This window comes from Lissotriton vulgaris, chromosome 1_1, assembly GCF_964263255.1.
Source record: "Lissotriton vulgaris chromosome 1_1, aLisVul1.2, whole genome shotgun sequence".
Taxonomy (NCBI): Eukaryota; Metazoa; Chordata; class Amphibia; order Caudata; family Salamandridae; genus Lissotriton; species Lissotriton vulgaris.
Window position 1 is genome coordinate 1,549,892,468 of NC_141685.1, and position 13,114 is coordinate 1,549,905,581.

The 13,114-nt window shown below is 46.5% G+C and overlaps 1 long non-coding RNA gene across 1 annotated transcript in view; it reads left to right on the forward strand.

Moving 5' to 3' along the window:
• LOC147750796 (uncharacterized) overlaps window positions 1-13,114 on the forward strand; it is a 240,069-nt gene that overhangs the window by 201,376 nt on the left and 25,579 nt on the right. The window contains exon 2 of the long non-coding RNA XR_015299868.1: window positions 9,474-9,663. This is a non-coding gene — a long non-coding RNA (uncharacterized LOC147750796). The remainder of the gene's footprint in view (window positions 1-9,473; window positions 9,664-13,114) is intronic.

Genomic DNA, 13,114 nt, shown 5'->3' on the forward strand with positions numbered 1-13,114 from the left:
AGCCGGGCCGACGACGGCTGAAATGCCAGAAACCGGACCCCGGAAGCTTGTTTCCTTCCCAGTATAAGAATTGGCTTGGTAGTTTGGTTTGCCCTGTTCCCATCATGCACTGGGACAGGAACAGACTAATTTGCATGTAGCCAGGTTCTGAGCTGGGATGGTGCAGTGAGCTAAAAAACAGTGATGGATCAAGCCCTGATCTCTTGACTGGGTAGGAGTATTCTGCATCATTCAGAAACTCTGTCCATCACCACCCCCTTTTACAAAATCGATTTTGTCCACACTAAGTGTGGGAGGGTATACTCAGACGTGAGTTCCTTGCTCGTTGCACCATTAGAATTCAAACAAGCTGGGCCGGCGACGGCTGAAATGGCAGAAACCGGTCCCCGGAAGCTTGTTTCCTTCCCAGTATAAGAATTGGCTTGGTAGTTTGGTTTGCCCTGTTCCCATCATGCACTGGGACAGGAACAGACTAATTTGCATGTAGCCAGGTTCTGAGCTGGGATGGTGCAGTGAGCTAAAAATCGGTGATGGATCAAGCCCTGATCTCTTGACTGGGTAGGAGTATTCTGCATCATTCAGAAACTCTGTCCATCACCACCCCCTTTTCCAAAATCGATTTTGTCCACACTAAGTGTGGGAGGGTATACTCAGACGTGAGTCCCTTGCTCATTGCACCATCAGGATTCAAGCAAGCCAGGCCAACGATGGCTGAAATGCTAGAAACCGGTCCCCGGAAAATTGGTTCCTTCCCAGTATAAGAATTGGCTTGTTAGTTTGGATTGCCCTGTTCCCATCATGCACTGGGACAGGAACAGACTAATTTGCATGTAGCCAGGTTCTGAGCTGGGATGGTGCAGTGAGCTAAAAAGCGGTGATGGATCAAGCCCTGATCTCTTGACTGGGTAGGAGTATTCTGCATCATTCAGAAACTCTGTCCATCACCACCCCCTTTTCCAAAATCGATTTTGTCCACACTAAGTGTGGGAGGGTATACTCAGACGTGAGTCCCTTGCTCATTGTACCATCAGGATTCAAGCAAGCCGGGCCGACGACGGCTGAAATGCCAGAAACCGGTCCCCGGAAGCTTGTTTCCTTCTCAGTATAAGAATTGGCTTGGTAGTTTGGTTTGCCCTGTTCCCATCATGCACTGGGACAGGAACAGACTAATTTGCATGTAGCCAGGTTCTGAGCTGGGATGGTGCAGTGAGCTAAAAAACGGTGATGGATCAAGCCCTGATCTCTTGACTGGGTAGGAGTATTCTGCATCATTCAGAAACTCTGTCCATCACCACCCCCTTTTCCCAAATCGATTTTGTCCACACTAAGTGTGGGAGAGTATACTCGGACGTGAGTCCCTTGCTCATTGCACCATCAGGATTCAAGCAAGCCGGGCCGACGACGGCTGAAATGCCAGAAACCGGTCCCCGGAAGCTTGTTTCCTTCCCAGTATAAGAATTGGCTTGGTAGTGTGGTTAGCCCTGTTCCCATCATGCACTGGGACAGGAACAGACTAATTTGCATGTAGCCAGGTTCTGAGCTGGGATGGTGCAGTGAGCTAAAAAACGGTGATGGATCAAGCCCTGATCTCTTGACTGGGTAGGAGTATTCTGCATCATTCAGAAACTCTGTCCATCACCACCCCCTTTTCCAAAATCAGGTGAGGAGACCTACATAGCCCCTCCTGTGTGCACAGGCCAGGCATTACATATATGGTAACAGTTGCACAATGTGTGCTTTCTGTGCCAATGTTCTGCTAATTTTTCCATAAGTGATTGTGGATAGTCAATCATGGCCTCAAATTCCCCCAGCGAAAGCATGCTACCATGAGTGTGCATGCACAACGGGCCTCTGTTTAGACAAGTAGTTGCTCTCACACCAGCCTGAAGACCTGCTGATACATAGGGGGTCATTAGGATGGCGGGCGGACTTAGTCCGCCCGCCATCCTATCGGAGTTTGGGACTGCCCGCCATAAGGGCGGGGGTACCGTGGGGGGGATTAGGATGCGCCCGCCACTGTGGCAGGCACATACTGCATTTTTAGCATTGTGGCGGGGGGGCTCTCAGCACCGCCGCCACAATGCTAAAAATGTATATATGCATTTGCATTACCAAATGCCTGCTGCTTTGTTAATGCAAATGCAGGGGGGTACCACAGGTACCCCCCCCCCATGTGCACCCCCACCTGTCCTTCACTCAGGGGGCCCAAAGGGGGCCCCCGAAATGAAGACTGCATTCCGCCATGGAAAGGGATATGTTTTAGGCCATGCTAATATGGCTGGAGGTGTCTAATAGACACCGCCACCATATTAAACCTTTTCTGCCCCGGCCCAAGGCGACCAGGGCGAAAAAGCGGTGGGCGGTCTTTCCGTCCAGCGGGTCCCCCCGCCATCCTAATATGGTGGGGGGAATTTAGGTGCAGATGGCGGGCGGATTGCCCCCGCCAGGCTGGCGTTGGTTACCTCCAGCCTGACGAGTGCAATCCGCCCGCCATCCTAATGGACCCCCAAGTGTCCTGGCCATCCAGCCTGATTCAGCCAGTGCTGAACACGGCTCGCCCACTATTTTCATGGTGAACTGAGACGCAGAGTATTGATAGCGTCTAATACTGCAGGCCATTGCACACTTTATACCAGACTTGTGGGCTCTGGCCTTGTCCCTTCCTTCCATGCTTTTCCAGGATTACCACCAGTTGTCCATCCTCCAATTAGTACTTGAAGAACCTTGTAGGCACAAGGTGGAGAGCCTGAGCACACCTATATGCTATAATGAGCACAGGGTAATCCAAAGGTGGAGTTCAAAAAAAGTTTTATTCACTTTTTCACATAGATAGATATCTTCACGATAATATCCCAGGTGTTCCACGTGTAGTAGAAACTGAAGATAATGTTTTCATTTTATGTAACTTTTCCAAAGTAATCAAGTTCAATGCTGTAACATCAAATACATATATCCTCACCCCGATGCATTTCGAGCCGAGGGGCTCTTCGTCAGGGGATAAGCGCTGTAAACAAGTAGAGGAAAGTTGTATCAGTCAGGAGCCGGAGGTGAGTTACTACTAACAAAAATTAGAGATGAGAAATTGAAGGATCAACACACATGTGCTGTGCCATGCTCGTGCATTAAAGAGAAAAAGAAGCATAGTGGATGTGAGAGACTCGTGCATAAAGCAGAAAAATGCGAGAGTGTGGAATGGTGGGTTTTCCATCGTGTTCCTAAAGTTGGCCGTTTGTGCAAGAAAATAAAGGAGCCACCGTCACCGAAAGTGCATGTGAATTTAAAAAATGAAATTAGCATTTAGACCCCGCAAGTTAACGATGCGCTTAGGCGATCGTGATTAAGCCTCTGTACCCGAGTTGACTTACCGAGGAGTGACATGTAAAGACGGATGACATGTGTGTTGATCCTTCAATTTCTCATCTCTAATTTTTGTTAGTAGTAACTCACCTCCGACTCCTGACTGATACAACTTTCCTCTACTTATTTACAGCGCTTACCCCCTGACGAAGAGCCCCTCGGCTCGAAATGCATCGGGGTGAGGATATATGTATTTGATGTTACCGCATTGAACTTGATTACTTTGGAAAAGTTACATAAAATGAAAACATTACCTTCAGTTTCTACTGCACGTGGAACACCTGGGATATTATCGTGAAGATATCTATCTATGTGAAAAAGTGAATAAAACTTTTTTTGAACTCCACCTTTGGATTACCCTGTGCTCATTATAGCATATAGGTGTGCTCAGGCTCTCCACCTTGTGCCTACAAGGTTCTTCAAGAACTTTTCACGTTCTGCCCTTCCCGGACAGCAAGGGCATCACCCTGAGCACCCTAAAAGACCTTACTTTCTTTGTTTAAACTACAAAACTTTTGGACTAACCTAGGAGTGCAGCGGAACTCTCATCCTTCTTTAGTCATCCTCCAATTAGCACACTGCATTTCGTGCTTTCTGATCATATGTTTGGTTGTACAGCTGAGCGCTGGTTCTGAGGTTGCTCTCATTCCATGTCTGACTATCCAGTGGGCCAGGCCAAGCCTGGTCAGTTGCAACTGTACCGTGTCCACATGCAGCTTCTCTTTGGATGTGTCCCACTGACTGTGCTGGGCATCAGTTGTAGGTTAATGTTCCGCCATGCATATTTCACCTGCGTGCAACCTTTCATGCAGAAGATGGCTGTTCGAGTGAGCCATAGATGTCTGCCTTTCTAACACATCCCTTGCTGAGCTGTATCAAGCTGTGGGGGACTCCCCTGTTGGTCCACGTGCAAGACTGCTTTGGTGAGACACGTTTATGGGATGCCATTCAATGTGTCAGGCAGGCTGACAGCTGCGCCTGTGCAATTGCACAATGGCTCCTGTGGAAAACCTACATCAAACCTCTCACAGGTTGCGATGGGATGCATCTTGCAACCTCGTGGTGAGAGGAGCACATCTGTTCATTCATACTGCTGGATTGGATGTCTGTCCACCTAGCTGAAGATGAACTAGATTGTCTCTTGGTACTGCTTGCCTTCGAAGCTGCCTGTGCCTTTCTGGATTCGTAACTACTTAACAGCAAAAGTAACTGTTCGTGACTAATTCATTCATTGTCTCCCTTTCTTTATGCCTCCTGACAAGAATTGGCAACTAGCTCTCTGACCTCGGCCCTATCTGCATTGTCTTCGGACTGCGCTGTGCTCTACGATCTATTTGACAAGGTACCACAGACCTGAGCAAGTGGAGGCTGTCATCTTATGGTCGTGGACATTGTCGTCTGGCATGAGCACGGCTTCCATTGTGCAGCTGTAGCGCAAGAAGATTACATGTTGTTGTTTTGCAAGTACCCAGGGCTCGAGTCAGGGGTACAAGCAGGTACACGGTACCCTGACTCTTTGCATGGGATGGATGCCATCCCCCCTGCCAAGACGTTGGTCCCCACATGGCTATGCTCAACTTGTCCCGGTGTACCCTCCAGATACAGGGAAACGTTCCGGAGCACCTGCTCGTTGACTACTGTCCATTCCGAGCAGCAACGTGCCTGCAGCGAGTGAGCCTTTTCTCACCTACAGCTGGGCTGAGGTGAAGGGGCCATCCGGCCTCCTTTTGTTTGTACATGCTGACTGGGCTCCGCCTTGGACCTTACATTTAGATGTAGATGCCACAGAGAGGAACATATGCACACAGCTTGCCGTCTTTTCACAGGTACTCAAGGGAGGCATGCTTTTGCCTTTGTTCAGTCCCTGTATATCAATGCAGACACTGTGAGACTTTCAGATGACTTAGTCTGTCTCAGTATTTACACAATTCATGTCAGTCTCACCATTTTACTTCTTTCATAGCGTTACGTCGTGACGTTGTGAGGTCATTTGCATTTTGTCTTACTTGGGCAGTCCCCTCACTTCTTTTCTTAAAATTTGTGCCCTGCAAGTCCCTCATTACATGTCTGTCACATGAGAGGTATCCGCAGAGCTTGTTCTCCCTGCAGTTCTGAACTACTGTCTGGACATGTAATGTAATGTAATGTAAATGCCAATTTGTATCACGCGGCAATCGCTCCAAGGAGCATCTAGGCGCCCAAAAGAAGACCCCCAGATGTTAGGTAGTCTCTATGCTTGGTGGTCGGAGAACCTTGTCCCTTTTCATTCAGTTAAGTTCAGGCCATTGCACCCCAACTCAACAAAGTCTCACAGCTGCAGGAGGACACTGATCCCTTTTGAATGACATTGGATTGCGATCCAGATGCCCCACACTTGGAGGGTGATCCATCCAGTGATGAGTGCGATACAGCCAATGTGGGGTAATTTCACCATGTATAGGCTGAGTGATGGGTTCTGCTGACAAAGGCCCTGGACCAGGGACATCCCATGAAACTCATTCCTACAAGGGGTGGGGGGATAAGCATGTGGTTCCACATCCAGGAGGATTAATGATGCGACATCTAGCTTCATGTTAAATGTATATGTCACTGTGGTTACTGGTTGGGTACCCTGCCTCTTTGCATGGGGTGGATGCCGTCCCCCCTGCCAAGACGTTGGTCCCCACATGGCTATGCTCAACTTGTCCCGGTGTACCCTCCAGATACAGGGAAACGTTCCGGAGCACCTGCTCGTTGACTGCTGTCCATTCCGAGCAGCAACGTGCCTGCAGCGAGTGAGCCTTTACTTTACTGGTTGGGTACTTCTGCATTTTAAACCTGTTGTGGCACGTATGTTGCATGCTTTGACTCTGTAGTAAAAACTTCCCTTTTGGAATTGTTTCTTGTCTTGAACTTGTCTGCTTGTGTACAGAATGAGAAGAGGGCAAGCAGCGACGGCTCGTGGAGGGAGTTACGGTGGGGCAGGAGGAGGGGGAGGGGGAGGGGCAGGGTGGAGGTTGCTAAAAACCGGCATATGGATAATTGCAGGTAAGTAAACAATTTAATTAATAAAACGAATTTCGTAGTGCGCCTTGCATCGCAAAATGCAATGCAGTGCGAGCTACGAAATTCGTTTTATTAATTAAATTGTTTACTTACCTGCAATTATCCATATGCCGGTTTTTAGCAACCTCCGCCCTGCCCCTCCCCCTCCCCGCCCTCCTGCCCCACCGTAACTCCCTCCACGGGCCGTCGCTGAGGGCAAGTGAGGCAGTATGGCAATGGTGTCCTGTGTGTAGGTGTACTTCGGGGGGTGCTCTGTCCCGGCATGCATTTGTTTTCCAATCCGGTGCATTGTCCAGTATGTATACGAGGTCTCAGGAACATTTGTCAAAGTTTGTGTGACAACAGCAAGGCACACAGACACAGTCATATTCGCTCATTGTTTCATCACACTCAATGTAAGTAGTTGACAATGAGCTGTTGACGCTGGTCAAGATCTTCGTCCTCACCACTGTCATGGTCACTGGACATATAAGGGTTGGAAACGGGGGAGATGTTGCTGGTCTGCCAGATGTAGCAGTGTTGTGCCGACCACGGATACTCTGCCCACACGAGTGAGATGATCTGCTCCCCCTGTCATGCCACTTGTGAGTTGATGGAGTGGTAGTTTAAGCGGTTCCTAGAGATGGGTTCACTTGCCTGTGGTGGTACGAGGCCAATGTGTGTACCATCAATGGCTCTCATCGACATTTGGGATGCCTCCCAGGCAGGGCTGGCTCAAGCTATCTTCATTTCTGTGGTCCAACGAAGCATTCAGGTGGGCCACTGCGTGCCAGGTTTGTCACTTATGTCTCTTACCAGACCTGCTTCAGGGCCTTCTTTTATCTCCCCTCAGTTTTATAAGGGCCAGTAAGACACATTCTTTTCTTCCAAAATGTCATTCTAGATATTGTCCCTGAGTGTATTTTTTCATGAAAAGGTCCTCCTAATGAGAGGAGGAGGTTTTCTGAGGTGGGAGTATCAGGAAAGTGACACTTTTCAGGCTCTCACTCATCCCCTCCTTGGATTCCCTCTCTGGCACCCTTGTCCAGTGCACCTCCTCTCTCCATGGTCACTCGTTCATGTGCATTTCATTTGTTGTATGTCCCTACTGATATGGGTGTAGGGCATGACAGTACTTTACATCACGCACACATTGTACAGACAATCAGTCATGCAAGTATGTAAGTACATCAGCCTACAGGGAATGTCACAAAAGCCTATGAGGATTGCAAGGTGTGCTACGCACATGTCATACATGCTGGTGGGCAGGATTTTTTAGGGCGTTTGGTCTGGAGAAGCACTGACTCGTTTCGTGTGTGGGGACATTTACAGGCAGTGGCAGCTGGGCACACTTGCCGCCACACCAGTACATGTGTTGGGCATGCTAGGGATTACATGTATGCCTGATTCGCAGACAATGGACACCTCTGGATATCTGCCTATGCCACTGACCCTTCACATGATGACCCCTGGCTCAGAGACGCAAGTCAGATGTCAAGGGATATCCAGGCAGGGTTCACAGGTTAAGATGTATCATTACACAACAGTAGTACCGTGTGGGAGACCTTTGCCCTTTTTGACTCCTTCCCTTATGGAAGTCCATGCTAGCCTGAAGCATGGCTATGTATGTAATTTCACTGTCCTTTCCTTTGGACATTCCATGTGTGTGAAGACTTTGCTTATGGGTCACACTCGCTCATCCCTTCATAGTGAAGTGAGCAGCTGGTCACGATTCTAGTTGAGCTGACTTACCCCCCACTGCAAAGCCACCCAGCACAGGCATCACTGGACATGTGATGCTGCCTACAAACGGAGCAGGACGCAAATGCCCTGGGCCGTTTCTCCTATACATGTACGGTGTCTGTGTGGTTACTTTATTTGCATGGATGGCTCGTACCCCCACAACATTGCACATGGGGTGCACCAGTCACTTTAGGCACATGTGTTGTGATGTGTGATGTGATAGTCAGGACCCCAATGCAAATGCAGTATGTGTTTGCATGCGCGGTAGCTGGAAATGGCCGCAATGACATGTATTGGCCCCTCTTGAAAGTTTCAGGGTTGCGGTCGCAGCTTCCGGGCTGCCAGGGTGTGGCACACACAATGTGGATGAGCCATCAGCCAATAAGTGCCTTCGGCATACATGTTTAGATGTTGCGGTGTGCGTGCTCTGCAACTGCGAGGTTCGTCATTGGCTCTTATTGTTTTCGGCGGCACCGAAATTCACTCATGGGAATTGGGTGTGCCTCGCACTTTGCATTTGGCAGGTTGCTACATTCATTGCGGTGCCACCAGGCTTGCTGGGAGTTGTAGGTTTGTGTAGGTTTATTAGGTCGGAGGGAGCTGAACTAAAGTTATAGAAGCCCCTCCACCCAGGCAGACCATGAGGCACATCACTGCTCTTTACTAAATACTACGGACACATCCCTAAACCGTATGTATATAACAGACACAGAATTACTGTGTTTTTCAATTAAATTGTATACCTAAGTAGAGGTTCACAAACGCAGTGGCAAGCGTGAGTAGGGTCCTCATGCTGTCCTAATGAAAAGGTGTAGGGGACACCTTGAAACATGTCAACAAGATAGTTAGGTTTTGACCACATCATAGGATCCAAAATCCTACATCCAACCCCTTTTTATTATACCAGCTAGAAGCAGGAATAAATGTGTAAGCTTACTGGTTAAGTATTTCTAAATTCACTTAACTCACACCACTCCACCGTACACCGTACACTGCACCACACATAGTTTCGCAAAAAGTGCTTCTACGTATCCCTTGCAAGTCGCAGCACTCCCCAAGCAGCAGCTGCTTGGGAAGCCTCAATGATGAAGCATGTCACCTAAGGGCAACCTCTGGTGAGTGAGGGGACTAAAGAAAAGAATTTTCTTTTCCAAGCAGGTACACCGAGTGGCGAGACCTGCCATACACATATATAGAAATCTTTGGAGATAGGCTAGTTTCTCATGACCCAATGAGTTTAGGTTACATTATGGTAAGTACAATTTGACATAATATTTTTGGGTAATATCAAGATGAATTATCTGAAATGGTGTTGCATATTTTGGCTCTTCTCTTTTTGTTCCATTTAGGAGAATCAGCTTCCCCTATCCGACCATGGTTTCTGGCACCGCTGAGGATTCAAACAATGTTGGTGTAGGCTGCTTCAATGAGGCCCATGGAAGAACACAGAGGCCAGGGAGGTGGGCTTTCAGGCTCTGAAAGGCAAGATTCTGCTGTTTGAAGAAGACTGGTGGAGCTTTCCTCTACCCACCCTATAAGGTATGCCAAATCACCATGGCCTACTTCATACTGGACAACATAGCCCTGCAATAGAACATCCCTTACATAGCAGAGGATGGACACCATGAAGAGCTGTTGGGTGAGAATCCTGAAATGCCAAATGAAGATGATGGTAGTAAGCCACAAGGAGTGTACTTACGTCAGAATGTCATTGACAACTTCTTCACATGGGATAAGTGTCTACAAATTATCATCTTAACTTTTAAACCAACCATCGATGTATGAGGAAAAAGTATGTGCTGGACATTTTTTAGGAAGAGCAAGTTTAGGGAAATAAAGACCATAGGTCTTTGTTGATCCCATTTTTGACACATTGACATTATCTCTCATTGTGTTTTGCTAAATGGGTCTCCAAAATAATGACTCTGTAATATGTCTAATTTATTATGTTGTATTACTAACCTTTGTGTTTTAAAATGTTTTAGGTTTCTTCACCATGTCAGCTTTATTTTTTTAGGAAGGGCAAGTTTAGGGAAATCCAGACCACATCTTCATTTGGGCATTTCAAAGTTGTGACTTTTGTAGTTAAAAAGTGCTGTTTCAAAGTACAAAGTGACCATGGGTAGTTCCTGTGGCTGACACACACACACACTTTGTATGCACATATCTTGTACTGAGACAACTTTCAGAGTGATTGAATTATGTTTTAAAGATTGCATTTGACTTGTTTTCTGTTGTGGCACCTATCCAACATGTGCTGCTTGATTTGCACTAACCACATGTGGTAGTCAAACAAAAGCATAGTTAAACCCTTTCATATTGGCCAAATGAACATTTTGTACAGAATGTAAAAAAATGTTGATCTGTCTCATCATTTTAGAAAGAACTTCTTGTAGCACACCACTTAAAGTTGATTCTGACATTCCCCCAGATATTGCAACAGTGTATTTGACTGATCCCTTGGCCACAAAATGTCCTGCTAAGATGTATGACTATAGGCGGTATTGTTGTGCAATTCCTAATGTGAGGCAGAAGATCTAGCTCCAGCTGATAAAATAATCCCATAATATTTTGTCTTCTGAATCAGATAATTTTTCTTATAGCCCCTTCTTCCATGGTTGCTCTGAGTTGTTGTGTTATGTATGATTTGTTATGTTTAATACATAATATGTATTTTGTTGTCAAAAGTTAGTGAGAAACATTACTTTCTTGTAATTCGAATTCAGTCAAAATTACTTGATTTCATTAATACAATATTAATCATAAAAGTTACACATATACATCACAGTTTTCCTAGTTCTCAAAGAAGCACATTAAAATGAAGCAACACTAAAACAGGTTAGAGGATCAGGCAACATTCGTAAATGATATAAGACAGGGCGACATTGTCTAAAATTGAGCTTGCATAAAAGAGGAATTAAGAACCTTTTTCGATGATTACAGTAACATTTACAAAAGAAGAAAATGTGCAAATCAGTTTGATGCCAGAAACTATCACATGGGCAACAAGGAAGTTCATTACTAGAATAGATACCAGCAGGGATACCAAACATACACAAAATATAATTAAGGTGAAATCTTAGCAGAATAAATCTGTGCCAAGGGCTTGTGATACACTCCAAATAGGAGGGTATCTCTTCAATCATCGGTGGACCCTCCAGGTATTCCCTTATGGTAGGTTTATTATGGAGTGCGTTCATTCTCGCATCATTGGCAAAAGCTAAAAAACGGGTTTTTAAAACTTTTTTTGAAGCAGATACAGAATCCCAAAATCTAGAGTATGTATGGTATTTTCGCATACTTTAACCACTGAATATTCTCTGTGTGTTTTAGATGTAAATGTGTTTGTATTTATATAGAGCCTTCTACCCAGAGGTCTCGTAGTGCTGTATTCATAACGCTGTGGAACCCTTCCTGGCTTTCCTGTGAGATGTCCACTCCTGGGCACCCCCAAGGTGAAGCCAGGCATCCAATCGCTGCTGGGGCCGTTTTGGAGATTAAGCGAGCTATTGCCCAGAGTCACAGAGTGGGACCCATGATTAGACTAGGCACCGAGGCGAGAATTATCAGGTCCAGGGAGATTGAGTTCAACAGCCGCAAGACGGGAATTGAACCCTGGTCCCGGACCAGACCTCTGCATCAGGGTCTGCCGCTCTAACCATTGAGCCACGCTTCTCCACAGAGGGCTAGACAATCAGTTATAATTTTTTGGGTGAGGGACATGGTATCTCTGGACCATACTGAGTGCGAGAGAAGAATTGGGGCTACCTTGATCGGATCAGTTATATAGGGGATATTTAGCTCTTGATGTAATTTAAAATTGGAACAGCTAATGGAAAGACTCATCATAGATTTCCAGAAACAATCCTTCATTATTTGTATCCCCTCTAAATTAACGTGGCCCCATACTCCAGCACTGTATGCAGCTACTGCACTAGATTTGGCCCCTTAGAGCTTATTTACAATAACTGGGTTTCTTGTTCCCAATTTTTGTGAAAAGGAACACATTTTATTCGTTTAGGCATAAACCCATGATTCGGCACTTGCAGTTCATTTATGAATAAACAAACCTTTGGTTGTTTATATTTTGAAATGTATGATGGAAGAAAAAAACAATTGAATAAATACCGAAAATAACTACAACGCCAATATTTGATTTTATTTGTTTTTGCTTTTATTCAACAAAACCAAATAAAGTATAGGTGGATGTATACCAAAAAACAAGCAAAATAAGAAAAAGTCAGTCATGGTCAATGAAAGCGTAATTGTTGAGTTAAAATTGTTTAAGGTCCTAAGTCCAAAATACAGCTGGCCTCAGAAAGGTAAATGTGACCAGCAAGTAGTTCAGAGTGATGGTAATCACACACTGGACATTTGGTTTAGTTTCTCTTTTGGTGGTGGGGGGGGGTCTTGCCATCTTCTCCTGGTGGTCCGGATTAATGCGTGCTCCTGCGAGGGGCTGGTGGATACACAGCTACAGGGACTGAGAAGGGTGCAGGTGTTGCCTCGTGTGGGGCCTCCGTTTTTGTAGCTGAGGCAGATATAGTAAGGCCATATGTAGGAGGACCAGAGAAAGGGGAAGACGGTGTAGGAAAAGCCCTGCACATATTGGTGTAAATGTACTGTAGCACCCCATTCCGGGAGCCCAAATTAAAGTTCAGATGTTCGATCTGAACACTGTGCTCCCCCTGCAAATGCTTCATGTCCTGGAGTTCTGTAAGCACCTGGTCCATCATGTCTTGGGACTGTTGGAGGGCTCCCAAGACTGGATTTATGGTGGCCTGGGCGACAGTGACTCCAGTGGCCTCCCTATGCTGGCTCACACATTCCCACCCATAAGCCCTACCCCTACATGTGGCCTTGCGCCAGTGGGCACCATCCCACTGGGTCCTGGATGAACTGCAGGTGGTGGTGGTGTTGTCTCACCACTAGCCAGGACTGGGGAGCACAAGGTCTGTGTTATGCTGCTTTCGACTCAGGAAGTGCAGAT